Source organism: Ovis canadensis, chromosome 1 (genome assembly GCF_042477335.2).
Source record: "Ovis canadensis isolate MfBH-ARS-UI-01 breed Bighorn chromosome 1, ARS-UI_OviCan_v2, whole genome shotgun sequence".
In the NCBI taxonomy this organism is placed as follows: Eukaryota; Metazoa; Chordata; class Mammalia; order Artiodactyla; family Bovidae; genus Ovis; species Ovis canadensis.
The window spans coordinates 126896388-126915274 of NC_091245.1; the positions used below are offsets into that span (position 1 = coordinate 126896388).

The 18887-nt window shown below is 48.4% G+C and overlaps 1 protein-coding gene across 1 annotated transcript in view; it reads left to right on the forward strand.

Moving 5' to 3' along the window:
• The window catches only part of TIAM1 (TIAM Rac1 associated GEF 1), a 464008-nt gene that overhangs the window by 149345 nt on the left and 295776 nt on the right, over positions 1 to 18887 (forward strand). The window contains exon 2 of the mRNA XM_069549445.1: positions 7247 to 7418. The gene's annotated coding sequence lies outside the window, so the exon portion shown is untranslated. The remainder of the gene's footprint in view (positions 1 to 7246; positions 7419 to 18887) is intronic.

The following is an 18887-nucleotide window of genomic DNA, read 5'->3' on the forward strand; positions in this document are numbered from 1 at the left end:
GGATGGTTCAGAGTCTGGACTGTGGGTGCTGGAGCTTGGGTGGACCTCCCCAAAGCATTCAAGGGACTCTTTAGGGAGCCACTGTGATGCTTGACAGAGACGGCGATGGCACCCACTCCAGCACTCTTGACGGGAAAATCCCATGGACGGAGGGGCCTGGTGGACTGCAGTCCATGGGGTTGCTAAGAGTCAGACATGACTGAGTGCCTTCACTTTCATGCATTGGAAAAGGAAATGGCAACCCACTCCAGTGTTCTTGCCTGGAGAATTCCAGGGACGGGGGAGCCTGGTGGGCTGCCGTTTATGGGGTCGCACAGAGTCGGACACAACTGAAGCGACTTAGCAGCAGCAGCAGTGATGCTTGAATGGAATTCTGAGAGACGAGTTAAATGTCTTTGGGAGGCTCCATGTGCGTGGAGGGAAAGGACATTCTGAGCAGAGGTCATGAGCGAACATGTAAAGATACTGGGAGTGTTCTTCGGGAATGGGGCGTCAAGGAGCCTGGTGTGGCTATGGTGTGGGGACCAGCTGAAGGAAGGAGGCAGGGAGGGTTGTGAAGCAAATGTTAGCAGCTTTATCCTACAGGTCTCAGGTTTGCATCCTTTGGTTCAGAGGACCTTCACCCCCATTTGGGGCAGCCACTGCATCCCTCTCCTAAATGTGACTCAGCACAAGGTGGCATATCCTCCAGTGGCTTTGCTAGATAGCACCAGAATCCTCTGCAGGAAGCTGTCTCCTCTGCAGTGTTGGTGCTGAAGGCCCCAGAGCTTTGAAAGTAGTGAAGGATCAAGCCGCTCGTTTAACTTCACCGGGACATGGGAACATAGCAAGTTGGGAGACAGGCAGGAAGAAGTTGAGTGGAGCCATCAGCTGCAGGGCATAAAGTTTTTCTGGGCCCAAACTATAGGTGGAGAGGGATTCTGTGAGCTGCCATTTATGGATAGTACCTGTCATGCCTGGTAAATAGATGTGAGACTATAGGCCAGTCCATCATAGCTTTAGGGCCTGTTTCATCATACATCACCTACCTTGATATCTAGGATTCTACACGGTGATCAAAAATGTTGTGCCATGTAAGGTCCAGCCGTTTAATCATTTCCAGGCAATCTAACCATCATAGTGCATGTTTTTATTGTAGTAAAGTTGATTTACAGTATTAGTTTCAAGCACATATTGTGTTATATTTTTAAAATAAGTGTTTCTTTATGTATTTATTTAGCTGTGCCAGGTTTTAGCTGTGGTACATGGGCTCTTTCACTGCAGCGCACAGCTTCTCTCTAGTTGCGTTGCCAGGGCTTGCTTGCTCTGTGCCACGTGGGATCTTAATTATGAACCAGAGATAACCTGTGTTCCCTGCATTGAAAGGCGGATTCTTAACCTCTGGACCACCAGGGAGGTCCCAACTGTGTTATGTTTGAATGCATTCTTATCCAGGACCACTGAGGCAATCGGTGCAAAGAGATGCAATCCTTTATTCATCCATCACTGCATTTATTGCACGCTGGTAGCTGTAGCTTGTGTGCATTCAGCGACTGCATCTCCACGCTGGAGTGCCCTGCACCATAATCAGGGAGGTGGCCCAGGGCGGCAGACTTAAGAGTTCAGGCATCAGCAGGCATCCCCCGCATGGGGATTCCGTGCAGTTGTCTTGGAATTGATAATGACCATTGTCATCCTTGTTCCTACCTGGGCTTGTGGAGCTCTTGCCTGTGGCATCTCTCAGAATTTCCGTGGATTCTCAAAGGATGGCGTCTAATGGATCCAAGGCTGATCATGATTGGTCACACGAGTGTCTGCCTTGTGCTTCTTATCTTGCTGTGCTTTCATCTATCAGTCACGTGCTCTAATATCTGCTTGAAGAACTGTTTTACTCGAATCTTATGGTGAGAATAGCTAAGTCCTTGCCAAGGGGCATGTTGCATGCAGAGATGCTGGAGAACGGCTCTCTGACATCTGAGACTTTCGTCACCTGGAAATGAACCTGTCAGATCCCTGAGACTGGCCAAGCCTCATGACACAGTGTCTTCAAGGTTTACCCCAAATCATCCTCCCTAACCCCATGGTGTCCACCCCATGGTAGAGCACCACGTCACTCTGCCAAGGTACCCTGCTTATCACTGTATGTATCTGAATCTGAACTTATCTTGTTTATCGAATAGAAATGATCTTTTATTGCACTCTTGCAAGTACCCACTGGCTGAACCCTGGCAGCAGCCCCAAGGGGGGCTACAGCTTGTCCTAGGATTTTGGGCTAGGCAGTCTGGCTCCAGAGACCAGCTCCTAGCCATTATGTGTGTGCTGTGTCTTTACCAATAAGAAGATCAATAATGTTGAGCTCATTTTTCTTGGTACCAAGAACATTGGTTCTTCATAAGCTCTAGAGAACGGTGAAGGAATGAGCGAGTGGTCACTTCCTGGTCAGGAAGAGTTCCTGGAGACCTTCAGGTCTGTGCTGTGCAGGAGTAGCCTGGCAAAGGTGGATGCAGATGGAGGTACAGGACATTCCTGGCAGCAGTCATGGATGGTGTGAGCTCAGACTTAAAGGATTCCTGTGCTCTTGGGTTGTTGGAGAGAGACTTGAGATGCCAGGCTGGAGAGGTAGGTGGATGGGAAGCTCCAGAGAGGATGTTTCTGTTACATGTCATGTTGAATCCTGGCAGTCTTTCTAAGTATGATCAGGAATCCAGCTTTGTCAGAATGTGAGTGAAAAGTGAAAGTTGCTCAGTTGGGTCTGACTCTTTGCAGCCCCCAAGGACTGTAGACCCCCAGGCTCTTCTGTTCATGGAAGTCTCCAGGCAAGACCACTGGAGTGGGTTGCCATTCCCTTCTGCAGGGGATCTACCTGAGCTAGGGATCCGACCCAGGTCTTCTGCATTGCAGGCAGATTCTTTACCACCTGAACCTACCAGGCAAGTGCAAGATTAGTTGCATCAGGGTCTGGGGTAGGGGACTGAGGAATCTGCACTCTAATGTTCTTGCTGGGTAATGCTTATGCACACAGATGCTTAGGGATCACTGCTCTGAGAAACAAGATAACTGCTCATAAAGTTTTCTTCATAACTATCCCCCAGCTCCTATGCCCAGGAGGATGGAGCTGTGAAGTAATGTATGTCCTAAGAACACTTTCCTTCTGTTGATCCTGTCTTAGTCAGCTTGAGCAGCTATAACAAAAGCATCAAAGACTGGGTGATTTAAACAAGACATATTTATTTCTTACAGTTCTGATGCCTGGGAAGTCCAAAGTCAAGGCACTGGTGAGAGTCACCTTCCTGACTTAGAGAGGGACATCTTCTGTTGTATCTGCTGATGGCAGAGAGATTCTCACATTACTCTTCTTATAAGGGCACTAATCCCATTCATGGGACTCCACCCTTATGACCTAATCACCTTCCCAAATGCTCACCTTCAAATAACAACACACTGGGGATTAGTGCTTCGAGACAGTGACAGACTTTCTTTAGTTGGGCTCCAAAATCACTGCAGATGGTGACTGCAACCATGAAATTAAAAGGCACTTGCTCCTTGAAAGAAAAGCTACAACAAACCTAGATGGCATATTAAAAAGCAGAGACATTACTTTGCTGACAAAGCTCCTAAAGTCATAGCTATCGCTTTTCCAGTAGTCGTGTATGGATGTGAGAGTTGGATCATAAAGAAAGCTGGGTGCTGAAGAACTGATGCTTTTGAACTTTGGTATTGGAGAAGACTCTTGAGAGTCCCTTGGACTGCAAGGAGTCAAACTAGTCCATCCTGGAAATCAACCCTGAATATTCATTGGAAGAACTGATGCTGAAGCTTTAATACTTTGGCTACCTGATGTGAAGACCCTGATGCTGAGAAAGATTGCGAGCCAAAGGAGAGGTGGGCATAGAGGATGAGCTGGTTGGATGGCATCATTGATTCAAAGAACATGAATTTGAGCAAACTCTGGGAGATAGAGAAGACAGGGAAGCCTGGCATTCTGCAATCCATGGGGTCCCAAACAGTTGGATACAACAAATAATGACTATTTTCATTCCATAGCAATCCTTTCTTTGTGTGTTTATCTTCTGTTGTCTTTCGGACTTATGCTTGTACACTGTATTAGAGTACTAGGGCTGTCTTAACAAATGAAAAAACTACCACTGATTTAATGGTTTACAACAGAATTTCATTCTCTTGCATTTCTGGAGGCCAGAAGTCCAAAATCTAGGTGTTGGCTGAGTCATGTTTCTTCTGAAGGTTCTAGGGAAGAACCCCTCCTTGTATTTTCCTAGCTTCTGGTTTCTTCTGGCAGTCTCTAGCATTCCTTAGTTTGTAGCTGCACCAACCAGTTTCTGCTTCTGTCTTTACATGACCTTATTCTCTGTGTGTCTTCTCTTCTTTTAATGTTACCAGTCATTGGATTTAGGGTCATTCTACTCCAACGTGACCTCATCTTAACTTTATAACATCTGCAAAGACCCTGCCCTAATAAGATCACTTTTTGGAGTTATGTGGACATAATTAGGTGGTTGTGAATTTTCAGGGACACCATGTAACTAACTAGATAGAAGTTTGTGTCGTGAAGGCAATTCTGCATTGTCAAAGATTTGAGAAGTATTTGGTCACAATTTGGTCAAATGCACTTCCACCAATAACAGTAACAACAACAACAAAACAAGCCAGGTGGTCACTTCAATTCTAAATTGGTGCAGCATTTTGGTGCAACATGTAAACAGCCTTGCATGCTTTACTGAGAGCCCATGTTGGGTTTGTTTATCTTCATAATCTTTAAGTTGACTTGCATATAGGATGCTGGAAAATTCTTTCACAAATACCCCTTTAGTAAGCCTCCCTGAACTAACTGTTTTTCGCACTCAGTTGCTAGAGATTTTTGGAGCTTGAGTTCACTGGCATCCAGAGAGGGTGTCAGCAAAGTAGGAGGAACTAACCCCGGGGTCTGTCCAAGGACAGTGGCTGATGTCACTAGCCTGGACTGTGCTTTTGACTGCAAGGAATTTTTTTCCTTTCAAAGCCTGTTTTCTGTACCATGATGTATTGTTACGTGACAAAGTCAAGTGTGTGCTTCTAATCCATTCTAATCCATTTACCACATTCTCAGGGAGCTCAAGCTTCCCTGTAGATGTTTTTCCTAAAGTCACCCTTTTAAAATTTGCCTATTTTCTTTCTTTTAAGGCTGTGACCTGCTTTAACTTGTTTCTTCTGGTTCCACTTTTAGTTTTCCAGTTTCTGACTTTGAGTTGCAGGATCTGTGAACTTCCTTATGTGTAAATCTTTGCATCTTTTATTATACCTCTAGATTAAAAAATCTAGACACAGATTTACTGCGTCCAAGGGTGTGAACTTTTAAATGCGTCTAATGCATTTTATTGCTGCATTTGTGTCCGGAAGGAGTGTTTTAAATGCTGTTATATCAGTGTCTAAGTGTGCTCATTCTAACAGTTTCCTTGCAAGTACAGATGACGTTTATCCGTTTATTAAGGGTCAAGATCTTGTGGAAGGTGGGTCTTCCTTTCAGTATATACATGGGCCCATCAACAGCCTGGTGGTTCAGATGGTAAACAGTCTGCCTGCAATGCAGGAGACCTGTGAGAAGGGAATGGCAACTTACTCCAGTATTCTTGCCTGGAAAGTCCCATGGACAGAGGAGCCTAGGGGGAGGAGCCTACAGTCCATGGGTTGCAACGAGTTGTTTACAACTGAGCAAGTAAGCAGATCACATTACTACATAAGATGTGTTACCATCCTGTTTTTAAAAAATGTTTATTTAATTAGTTGTGGGCCTTGGTTGCAGCAAGTGGGATCTGGTTCTCTGACCAGGAATCGAACCCAGGCCCCCTGTATTGGGAGCATGGAGTTTTAGCCACTGGACCACCAGGAAAGTCCCATTCTGTACATCTCTTTCTTATTGGTGCCAGCTTATTTGGATCTTCTCATTGTTTTACCTCTAATACTCTTGCCTGGAAAATCCCATGGACAGAGGAGCCTGGTGGGCTGCAGTCCATGGGGTCGCTAAGAGTCAGACACGACTGAGCGACTTCACTTTCACTTTTCACTTTCATGCATTGGAGAAGGAAATGGCAACCCACTCCAGTGTTCTTGCCTGGAGAATCCCAGGGATGGGGGAGTCTGGTGGGCTACCGTCTATGGGGTCACACAGAGTTGGCCAATAAATAAATTTGTCATGTATGCATGGACAGGTTAAGAGAATTAGCAAAAGTAACCCCAAGAATGATTCTTCCTATTTGTGCCATCCAGGTACAGGTTGCGTTCATGAATGATCTTTGCTGCTGTTTAGTCGCCTAGTGTGTCCGACTCTTCACGACTCCATGTACTGCCCCATGCCAGTCTTCTCTCTCCCTCACACCGTCTCCCGGAGTTTGCCCAAGTTCATGTCCATCTCATCTGTGCTTTTCATCCAGCCGTCTCGTCCTCTATCGCCCTCTTCTTCTGCTCTCAATCTTTGCCAGCATCAGGGTCTTTTCCAATGAGTCTGCTCTTTGTATGAGTGATCTTACTTACTTAAGGTCCGTCTAGTCAAAGCTGTGGTTTTTCCAGTGGTCACATATGGATTGTGAGAGTTGGACTATAAAGAAAGCTGAGCGCCAAAGAACTGATGCTTTTGAAGTGTGGTGTTGGAGAAGACTCTTGAGAGTCCCTTGGACTGCAAGGAGATCCAACCAGTCCATCCTAAAGGAGATCAGTCCTGGGTGTTCATTGGAAGGACTGATGCTGAAGCTGAAACTCCAATACTCTGGCCACATGATCCAAATACTGATTCATTGGAAAAGACCCTGATGCTGGGAAAGATTGAAGGTGGGAGGAGAAGAGAACAACAGAGGATGAGATGGTTGGATGGCATCACCGACTCACTGGACGTGAGTCTGAGTAAACTCCGGGAGTTGATGATGGACAGGGAGGCCTGGCAGGCTGCGGTCCATGGGGTTGCAAAGAGTCAGACACGACTGAGCGACTGAACTGACTGAACTCTCATAGAGGGGAAGAAGGAGAGGGCCAGAGGCATTCAGTGACTTGCTGGAGGACTCTGATGTGATTGGGGCTGAGCTGGTTGCAGGGTTAGGGCAAGTCCTGGAGGGAATGCCGTGGGTACCAGCTGAGTCTGGGGGAGACCACGGGAGAAGGTGCAGAGCGCGCTTTGCTTGTACCTTCAGCTGTGAGTTTGTGGAGAGGCGGGAGGCCTGGGAGACAGCTGGACTTCAAAGGCACCTGAGTGTGTAACCTTGATCCCCTTTCTTTTGTTCAGCTGCAGGAAAAGAAGGGCCAGTTCTAAGAGGTCTCGCTGTACAGCTCTCTCCGAATGTCTGCTCTTTGAGACCGAGTTCTGAGTGGAGTCCTGTGCCGTCGGACTGGCGGCTGCCTTTCTTCCCTGGCGGTGTGTATGTTCTCCATGTTTCCAGGCGAGCTCCCGTAAAAAGGTTGGTCTCGGTTTCCTTTTCATGTGGGGTGACCTCTCCAGCTCTCCGGGTTTAAAGCTGCACCGAGTTCACGGCCCTCCTTTCGGCTTGGAGCTGCCGTGTGATGCACAGAGGGCTGCGGGGACCTCTCCTTTCATCCACAGTCTCGCGCTCTCCCTCGCCAGGGCCGTGCTGGTGCTTCTGTCTGGAGCCGCTGGGGTGGGGGAGGGGGACACCCCTGGCTGTTCCTAAATCCATGTTGGTAGCTGGTGCAAAACCCCTCACTCAAGATGACAGCTGTATGGTCCGTGCAAAGATGCTGTGGAGACTTTTCTAGAACTGGCCTCTCTGCCCTCCCACCTTAGCATGCGTGCTCAGTCGTATCCGACTCTTAGCGACCATAGGGCAGTCCTTGGACTGCAGCCCGCCTGCTTCCTCTGTCCGTGGGATTCTCCAGGCAAGAACACTGGAGTGGGTTGCCATTTCCTTCTCCAAGGGATCTTCGCTACCCAGGAATCGAACCTGCGTCTCCAGTGTTTCCTCATTGCAGGTGGATTCTCTACCACTGAGCCACCAGGATCTGCCCCCAAATAGTATCCAGCGGGCAGGTGTTAGATCAGATGCTCTGCTCAAAACCTTCCTGTGCTTTTCAGCACCCCCACCCCGCAACCTGCGAGGTATCAAAACCAAAGTGTTTGCAGGGGTTTCAGGGCCTGGCAGGAGCGACCCTCTCCCTCTGTGGTTCTCCCGTAGCTTCCTCCACTCCGGTCATGGCTCAGACATGCCAGGCAAACCCCTGCCTCAAAGCCCTCATCCGGGCTGTTCTCTCTCCGTGGAGTCCTCGTCCCCTAGTAACCACATGGGGTGCCCTCCAGCCCTGCGGATGTGGGTCTGTTGCATCTCCTTTTCAGTGAGACTCTTATCCCAGTTGAGCCCATTGAAAACCATCGTGAGTGTGTCCCCCGCATCTCTGACTCTGTAGGCAGAACGTGGCTGAGAGTGTTGGCAGCGTCTGCACTGTCCACAGGGAGTGGAGGTGGACCAACCTGCGTGGGTTTTGGCACAGATGCGCCTGTTCCTGGCTTCTTTGATGGCAGGAGGCTGTCTTGCAGGTTTTGGCAGAGTCTCTTTTAGAGACCATTCCTGTTTCATTCTTGAGTTTCAGGCCATTCCACAATTTCAATCTGTTGTGGCGATTTTGCCCCTGATTGGAGCCTTTGCTTGGGTCATATTTAATGTTTAATGCTTCACTTTGGAGGCCACTGCCAGCTGTTGCCAACTAGTCCCCCAAGTTCCAGTCATGTCCGGAGAGCCCTCCAGTTTCAGCTGTGAGACCCACTCAAGCTGTTAAGTCCGCTTGTAGGAATTTAACTAATTAGTGATGGCTAGTGGTGAGACACGTATTAAATAAATCCCTCAGTTTATCTCGGCTTTATGGAAAATCTCTAAGCCTTGCAAACCCTCAGAAGGTTAGTACTCCTTGGTTCAGGAGTCCAGGTGTCAAATCGAATGAGAACATTGCTTTATGAATCCCAGGGGCTGGTGGATGGCTAAGAAAATCCTTACTGCTCCAAGCAGCTGTTTACAGTGGGTCTGATCAGGTTCCAAGGTAAAGTGGAGGGTGCATTTAGACTCCCTGTTCTTCCCAGTGTTTAAAAAAACATTTTTTTGAAAAAAAATTTTTTTTTTTTTAATTGTGCTGTGCAGCATGTGGAGTCTTAGTTCTACAGCCAGGGATCAAATCTGTGTCCCATGCATTGCGAGCATGGACTCTTAACCCCTGGACTGCCAGGGAAGTCCCTTCCCCAGTGGTTTAATTGCGTTTCCGATCTTGGCCTGTGTCCATTGCTCGTTTACTGTGAAGCAGCAGAGTGGGTGCTGTGCCTCCTGGGGATGATCCCTGCGTCAAGGGGTTTATAATCTGCCAAAGAAGATGAATGTGATGATCAGTTATTATAACATAATGAATCTGCATCAAAGTATAGGCAAAGTGGGGCAGAAGCCCTGAGCAGGGGCCCCCTTTTTTCTGGGGACTAAAGATCCCTTTGTGGGAGGCACAGCCCTTGATGTGGATCCTGTGGGGTGAGTAGAAGATGAGCAAGGGTTGGGGGGCACAGCGCCGGGGCAGTGATGGACTGTGAGCTGCAGGCCTCAGTGGAGAGGGGGGGACTTGTCCTGTGCAGTTAGTGGACAGGGTTTGTGGGCGCCAGTGTGGAGGGGAAAGGGAAAGTTCAGAGGGGGATCATGTTGTGGAGGCCTTTTAAAGATGGCAAGGGCTTCTCTCATCGCTCAGTTGGTAAAGAGTCCGCCTACAATGCGGGAGACCCCGGTTTGATTCCTGGGTTGGGAAGATCCATTGGAGAAGGGATAGGCTACCCACTCCAATATTCTTGGGCTTCCCTGGTGGCTCAGCTGGTAAAGAATCTGCCTGCAATGCGGGAGACCTGGGTTCCATCCCTGGGATGGGAAGATTCCCTAGAGAAGGGAATGGCTACCCACTGCAGTCTTCTGGCCTAGAGAATTGCATGGACTGTATAGTCCGTGGGGTGGCAAAGAGCTGGACATGACTAAGTGACTTTCACTTTCACTCTCAAGGAGTTTGAATAGTACTAGCAGAAAATAAAAACCTCCAGCGAGTCACTCAGGAGGGGAGAATGACACTCATCATCCGTCTTGTAGAGAAATCCCTCGAGTAGTGCTTGGAAGGCTGGTTGGCCATTGAAGGTCTGAGTGACAACGGAGGCTTGTTAGGAGCTCGGTGGGAGGTGAGCTTGGCCTGGGCGGTGGCCAAGGGCCAGACATGGACAGGATGGGTGGGAGAGGCGATGTGAAGATAGCATCCTGTTGGTCGTGGCCAAAGCCAGAGGCTGACATTCTCCCTAAATCACTCAGGAGCTTAAGACACCAAATTCCCTTTCACGGGCAGTAAAACGAGTCACAGAGCCCTTGAAAGGAAAGCAACGTGGAGAACATGGAGGAGACACTGAGAATGTCTAACCCAGAAGAGCCTGTGGCAATCCCATCATTTCCCCGTGTGATGGAAGAGGGAAGGTCTTGGTACCAAGAAAAGCAACCTGGGAGTGGGCAAGGTGGTGCATTCTAGCTACACTGGTTTCTAGCATTAATAACTGATCATCCACATCCCTCATTCCTGGATTAGAAACTTTTTTTAAACCTGTCAGTGACTCTTTATTGACAAAATGTACCGCCGGAGTCCTTGTGGCTCAGATGGTAAAGAATCCGCCTGCAATGCGGGAGACCTGGGTTCGATCCCTGGGTTGGGAAGATCCCCTGGAGAAGGGAAAGGCCACCCACTGCAGTATTCTGGCCTGGAGAATTCCATGGACAGTCCATGGGCTCCCAAAAAGTCGGACACGACTGAGCAACTTTCACTCACCGCTGGAGTAAGCAGTGGCTTGCAGTTCAGGGTAACACATGGGTAATAGTGTTAGTGACTCAGTTGGTCCAACTCTCTGACCCCATGGACTGTAGCCTGCCAGGGTCCTCTGTCCATGGGATTCTCCAGGCAAGAATACTGCTGTGGATTGCCATGCCATTCTCCAGAGGATCTTCCTGACCCAGGGATTGAACCTGGATCTCCTGCTTTGCAGGGAGATTCTTTACCATCTGAGCTACAGGGAAGTCCTGTCATATGTGGGTGGATATGTGATTTTCAGTATCAGAACTGGAACCTTGTGAATGGGCCAGGTTCTGGCCTGCCCTCTTCCGTAGTCATCCTTCACCCGCACATCCCCACTACTCCCACTGTGTAGATGAAAAACTGAGGCTCAGAAAGGAGAAGCCACTGGTCCAAAGTCACACAGCTCCTCTTCATCTTGCTTGCAGGTGAGGGCAGGAAAGGAAAACCCCACGGCTGGTGTTGCGGAAGGGGGCTTGTTGGGTCACAGACTGAGGGTGAGAAGGTTGACAGGAGAGTGGGCGTGTCATAACTTAAAATCTGGGTGTGAAGGGGGCAGCTCCTCAAGAGATCTCTGCAGAGGGGAGGATGCAGGGGTACTGACCAGGATAAATTCCAATTTTTACACATAGGTGTGTGGACTTTGAGAAAATATCTTCAATGGATATGATTGCAGTAAGTGATTAAAAATTTCTTTTTTTATTGTGGTAAAAGTCACATAATAAAACACATGCTATTTTAACCATATTTAATTGTACAGTTTAGCGGCACTAAGTACATCCGCATTGTGTGCAATTCTCACCATCATCCGTCTCCCGAATTTTTCGCCTTCCGAAACTGAGACTCTGTCCCCATTAAACATTAACTCCCGTCTTCACTCCTCACTGCCCGACCCACGCGCCTGCCTCTCAAGCCCCCGGCACCGACCGGTGTGCCTCGAAAGTTATTTGTTGACTAATTCAATGGGTTTGCTTAACCATGAATGAGTGTTCATCTCTGGGAAGAACGCATGCTTTGGCGGCAACCACAAATATTAGTACTGGTGTTGTTAATATGATAATCATAACTGTAATATGGCATAAATTCTAGCAAACTTTGCTAACAGTTCCCAGGTTTCTGCTTATTCAGAAGCGTGTTACAAGGAGATGTCTTCGATGAAACAGGATTCTCACTCCTTGTAACACGCTTCTGAATCAGAAAGACCTTGTAACACTGAAGCTCTCCCACGTGTTTCATATCACGTGTTAATTTCACATGAGTTTTAGTTTCACGGATGGAGGGAGTCACTCGTGGCTGGCAGAGTCACCCAGGACATTCCCCATCTCGCGGGGGCTACACCCCTTCTTATGGCTTTCTGCCTTCATTGAGCTGTCTGTGAAACTAGCTGACCGAGTCGGGCTTTTCTCTCCCTTGCAGGAAGGCTCCCTGGAGGAGATGGCCCCTGCATGCCAGGGTTCACTCTCTCCTCCTTTCGGGGGCGATGCGCGTGTCCGCTTGCACATTCCGGGGCCCTCTCAGTCCAGTTGATAGATTTGTTTGGACGTGACCTTTCCCAGTTCCTCTTCCCTGGGCTTTTGCCTGCTGAGGAAATGATCCTCAGATCCCATCCATCTGCACTGGTGGCAAGAGAAGAGAGAATTTCTCTTTTCTGTGGTTCAGGTCCAACTGCGAGGACACCTGTCCTTCGGAGGCTTGTATTGTTCTGCGTGGTGTCGCTTCCTGCCGCAGAGATGTTTTATATCCTAGTTCTGGAAGTCATCAAGTTGGACAAGAGACAGGAGGAGGCGGGGGAGGGTCCCTGGCTGACCTGGGCTGCTCTTTTAGGCTGTGTGTCCCAAAGATGCTTCTTCTGGACGCCTAGGAAGAGCTGTTTCTCCCCACCTCTGTCCGCCTGTAACTGGTCCTGTTAGGAAGCGTTTCCTGTGTGTGGGTGATTCATTCTGAGACCTTTTCATGTCCCTCGGGCTTCTTCACTGTTGGATTTGAGAAGAAAAAGGACAGCTTCTCTTTTAAGTCTGATGAAAACCATCTGAGCCAAACATGTGTACATCGGCGGTCGATTTATGCTTTTCTTATGGACACTCACGAGTTCCCCTGGCTGCTAAGGAAATCCATATGAAGAAGGGAGCCTGAACCTTGGGATTCTCAGATCACACCTCCTAATGTTACCAAGCAAATGAATCCTGACCATTTTTGAGGCTTGTCAGAGTTTTTCCTTTGCGGCTCTGGAATTTTCTCTCTTGTCCGTGGGCTCCTGGGACCTTTGCCCTGGAGAGGAGGTAGCTGATATGGGCTGAAGGGTGGAGGTGAGCAGCCAGATCAGAGCTCTTGTTTGAGGCCTTGCCATCTGTCCAGTGTTTTGTTTCCAGTCCCCATGAACTTGGAAGAGGGCTCCCTGATCCCTGCTTCCATCCATCCCACCAGGGTCCTTCTGTGGATTTCCAGATGTTGACCTTAGGCAGGTGATGTAACCGCAGCTGGTGTTGTGGGGGCGGGGCGGGGCGGGGAGGCGGCCGAGTCATGCTCATGACTTTGGGATTCAGTCTCCACTGCATTTAGAGGCAGGAACCTTGTGGAGGGAGATGGTGCTGCCTGGTCTGTTGGTTTTTAGCCCGTGCCGTCCCTGAAAACGATCTCTGGACCTGGCGTCAAGTGTAAGCACGTGTGATGAGGGAACTTGCCAGCTCCAGACAGTACGTTTCATCAGCTTATTTTGAAGAAGCAGGATGATAATCTGTTTTATAATATCCCTTTCTCAAGGGCTGCCTGCAATGAAGGAGACATAGGTTCAGTCCCTGGGTGGGGAAGATCCCTTGGAGGAGGAAATGGCTACCCACTCCAGCATTCTTGCCTGGAGAATCCCATGGATCGGGGGAACTGGTGGGCTACGTACAGTTCATGGGGGTCACAAAAGAGCTGAACATGACTGAACATGTGCACAATTTTCTCAGGGGCACAGAGATGAGGGCTTGATGCAAGGGAGAATGATGAGTGTGCAAATGAAGGGCACAGATTAGTGTATGAGGGCAAGCTGTACCAGCCAAACACAGGACTGTCTGAGGAAGGAATATTATGGTCTTGATCATCATCTTATTTTTTAAAAGGGGCAAATGAAACACACTTTTTAATGCTGCCCAATTCAGCATTCCACATGTACATACATACACTTGATACTTGGCAGGCCAAATCTGACCTACTACGTGTTTTCGTAAATTAAATTTATTGGAACATGGCCATGCCCATTCCTTCATTTCAGCAGCTGCATGTGTGCTTTTTATGGCAGAATTGATGGAAGAAATGGACCCCAAAGCTTGAAAGATTTCCATCCTGTTTTCTTATAGAAAGTTGCTGAACTTTGTTCTTTATCCACCTTTATCTAGACAGAAAAATGTAAGACATCGCCCTGTATTTAAAATCTCTCGTTTTTGACTTTTGCTGCTTTTTACTATTTTCAGTTCAACTCATAGCTCCTCCTTGCCCCTCTCGTCTTGTTGCGTTCAGTTGCTCAGTCGTGCCGACTCTTTGTGACCCCATGGACTGCAGCATGCCAGGCCTCCCTGTACTTCACAGGTTTCCTCTCCCCTTAGCTCTTAGATTACTTAGAGCATCGGTGGGGTGCTGTTTTCCTCCTGAACATATTTGAAATTATGGGGTGGGAGGAGCTTTTGCAGTTGGGAGCCATCACTGTGGTGCTAGGGCAGGAAATGGTTTGAAACAGCCCCCAGACTGTAGGACTGCCCAGCTCTGTGTCCAGAGCACCCTCATTTTGAGACCTGTATACCTACCTGGTTTTTGTTTTTGTTTGCGGCTGAAAGTTTTCCACGGGGTCTTGGTGCCCTCTCTCAGGGGTGAGGTGATTCTTACTGTTCTCTGCTCCTGCTGCTTTCATGCTTTTTGTGTAAGTTACCATCAGACACAGGAGACCATCTGGTAACTTTTCTGCCTGCCAGTGACAGGGGGAACTCATTTGGACTACGTCTGTTTCTTTCTTCTCTCCAAAGAGGTAACATTTATTTATTATTTATTTATTTTTGCATTTACAAATTATTTATCTGTTTGGCTGCTCCAGGTCTTAGTCGCAGTGTGATCTTCCATCTTCCTCGCAAACATACGATATCTAGTTCCCCAGGGATCGAACCTGAGCCCCCTGCATTGGGAGCTCTGAGTCTTAGCCATTGGACCACCAGGGAAGAGCCCCAGCCCGTCTCCTCTCTCTCTGTCTCAGTTTTTCTCTCTGTCTCCCCTGTGCACACATATTCACGCCTACACCCTCAGTGTTCCTCTCTGTGACTCTAAAGACTCTGCTTCAGTCAATTCCCAGGACAGGATGTTCCTCATTTCTCGTACTTGTGTAGTGCTGGAGAAGACTTGCATCTCCTTTTTTGTCTCACAGGAATCACTGCTGCTAAGTCGCTTCAGTCGTGTCCAACTCTGTGCGACCCCATAGACGGCAGCCCACCAGGCTCCCCCATCCCTGGGATTCTCCAGGCAAGAACACTGGAGTGGGTTGCCATTTCCTTCTCCAGTGCATGAAAGTGAAAAGTGAAAGTGAAGTCGCTCAGTCGTGTCCGACTCTTCGCGACCCCATGGACTGCGGCCTACCAAGCTCCTCCGTCCATGGGATTTTCCAAGCAAGAGTACTGGAGTGGGGTGCCACTAGCCTTTGTTAATCCTGCTTTTAAAAAAAAAGAAAAGAAAACTTTTCCTACCTCTTCATCTTCCCCCAGCTGGCCCTCTTGGCTTCTGGCACCTGGTTTATTATTTTCAGCGGTAGGAAGCTAGCAGGGGCGCCCCTGCTGGAGAAGGAGGCCTGGTGAGGGTGGCTGTCTCCTCTGGCCCATGACAGCAGCAAGGCTCTCAGAGATGGCACGGGGCAGAGGTGTGACTGCAGGATGGAGTGAGCAGCTCCAGTGGCGCTGGCGGTAAAGAATGTGCCTGCCAGTGAGGGAGACATAAGAGATGTGGGTTCGATCCCTGGGTCAGGAAGATCCCCTGGAGGAGGGCATGGCAGCCCACTCCAGTATTCTTGCTTGGAGGTTCCATGGACAGAGGAGCATGTCCGGCTATGGGCTAGGGAGCTGCAAACGGTAAGACACGACTGAGCAGCTTAGCACTCTCAAAAAAAGGACTGTTGCGCTCAGAGTGGGATGTGATGGTGGCCCACAGGTAGAGGACCACTGTGCTCGGTATCTGAGTAGCATACAGAGTCAGTGCAGAGTGATGGTGGCCTGTGGGACCTCCATCATCCCACAGAGATGGGGAGTAGCAGCTGGCGCAGAGGTGGTCTGTGAGAGGCAACCAATTTTGAGACTTCCAGAGAGACCTAAGAGAGGGGACAGTCTGAGTTTCTGCCATTTGCAAGGAGGGTGATGGACGTGGGTGAGTGGGGTGGTGACATGTCTGAGACATCCTTAGGACCACCACCCTGCTGAAGCCTAGGGGCTGTTTGAGTGACACATACAAGGGGGTTTCCATGGCCTGAAGCACTGGTACTCGAACTTGCGCATGGGGCAGAATCACCTTGTTAAACCCAAGACCACCCTGCCCCTAGCGTTTCTTTTTTATTTTTTATTTTTTTAGTTTTTTATTTTTTAAATTTTAAAATCTTTAATTCTTACATGCGTTCCCAAACATGAACCCCCCCTCCCACCTAGCGTTTCTGATTCAGTAGGTTTCCAGCGTTTATTGTGACCAGTGTGTTCTCTTAACAAAATACTGTTAGCCTTTGCCCTGCTTCATTTTGTACTCCCAGGCCAAACTTGCCTGTTATTCCTTGACTTCCTACTTTTGCATTCCAGTCCCCTATAATGAGAAGGATGTCATTTTTTGGTGTTAGTTCTAGAAGGTCTTAGAGCTCTTCATAGAACCGCTCAGCTTCTTCGGCATTGCTGGTCGGGGCATAGACTTGGATCACTGTGATAGTGGATGGTTTGCCTTGGAAACGAACAGAGATCATTCTGTCATTTTTGAGATTGCTCCTAAGTCCGGCATTTTGGACTCCTTTGTTGACTATTAGGGCTACTCCATTTCTTCTAAGGGATTCTTGCCCACAGTAGTAGGTATAATGGTCATCTGAGTTAAATTTGCCCGTTCTGGTCCATTTTAGTTCACTGATTCCTAAAATGTCGATGTTCAGTCTTGCCAGCTCCTGTTTGACTGCTTCCAATTTACCGAGACTCATGGGCATAACATTCCAGGTTCTTGTGCAATATTGCTCTTTACAGCATCTGACTTTGCTTTCACCACCAGACACATCCACAACCGGGTGTTGTTTTCCCTTTGGCCCAGCCTCTCCATTCCTTCTGGAGCCATTTCTCCACTCTTCTCAGTAGCATATTGGGCATCTACTGACTGGGGAGTCCGTCTTTCAGTGTCATATCTTTTTGTCTTTTCATACTGTTCATGGGGTTCTCAAGTCAAGAATACTGAAGTGGTTTGCCATTCCCTTCTCCAGTGGACCACCCTTATGGCAGAAAGCAAAGAAGAACTCAAGAGCCTCTTGATGAAGGTGAAAGAGGAGAGTGGAAAAGCTGGCTTAAAACTCAACACTCAGAAAACTAAGATCGTGGCATCTGGTCCCATCACTTCATGGCAAATAGATAGGGAAACAATGGAAACAGTGACAGACTTTATTTTCTTGGGCTCCAAAGTCACTGTAGATGGTGACTGCAGCCATGAAATTAAAAGACACCTGCTCCTTGGAAGAAAATCTGTGAGCAACCTAGACAGCACATTAAAAAATGGAGACATTACTTTGCTGACAGAGGTCCGTCTAGTCAAAGCTGTGGTTTTTCCAGTCATGTATGGATGTGAGAGTGGGACCATAAAGAAAGCTGAGCGCTGAAGAATTGATCAAAGCAGTCAATCCTAAAGGAAATCAGTCCTGAATATTCGTTGGAAGGACTAAAGCTGAAGCTCCAATACTTTGCACCTGATGTGGCCAAACACTTTTCCAACTCATTAGAAAAGACCCTGATGCGGGGAATGATTGAGGGCAGGAGGAGAAGGGGATGACAGAGGAAGAGGTGGTTGGATGGCATCACTGACTCGATGGCTATGAGTTTGAGCAAACTCTGGGAGTTGGTGATGGGCAGGAGAGTGCGGCAGTCCATGGAGTTGCAAAGAGTCGGACATGACCGAGCAACTGAACAACAGCAACAGGTTTCCAGTGGAGGCTCAAGCATTTTCATTTTTAACAAGTTCCCAGGACTTCCCTGGTGGCTTGGTGGTAAAGACTCCGCCTGCCATTGAAGGAGACAGGAGTTCAATCCCTGATCTGGGAAGATCCCATATGCTGCGGGGGCAGCTGCGCCCTTGCACCACAGCTACTAAGCCTGTGCTATAGAGCCCAGGAGCTGCAACTACTGAAGCTCATGTGCCCTAGAGCCCATGCTCTGAGACAAGAGAATCCGCTGCAGTGAGACGCCCGTGCACCTAGAGAATAGCCCCAGCTCGCTGCCGCTAGAGCAAAGCCCGTGCAGTGATGAAGACCAAGCACAGCCAAAGTATAAATAAGTAAATAAAATTATAACTTAAAAAATAGCTCCCTTTCCTTTAAAGAAAAAGAGAACATATTCTCAGGTGATACTGCTGCTGTGGTTCTGGAAACCACACGTGGAGAACTGCTGGCTTAAGTGTGGAAGACATGGTGAGATCTGTTCAGTTCAGTCCAGTCACGCAGTCGTGTCTGACTCTTTGCAACCCCGTGGACTGCAGCATGCTAGGCTTCCCTGTCCATCAGCATCTCCCGGAGCTTGCTCAAACTCCTGTCGTCAAGTTGGTGATGCCATCCAACCATATTATCCTTTGTCATCCTCTTTTCCTCCTGCCTTCAATCTTTCCCAGCGTCAGGGTCTTTTTCAATGAGTCAGTTCTTCCCATCAGGTGGCCAGAGTATTGGGAGCTTCAGCTTCAGCATCAGTCCTTCCAATAAATATTCAGGACGGATCTCCTTTAGGATGGACTGGTTGGATCTCCTTGGAGTCTAAGGGACTCTTGAGTCTTCTCCAACACCACAGTTCAAAAGCATCAGTTCTTCGGCACTCAGCTCTGTTTATAGTCCAACTCTCACA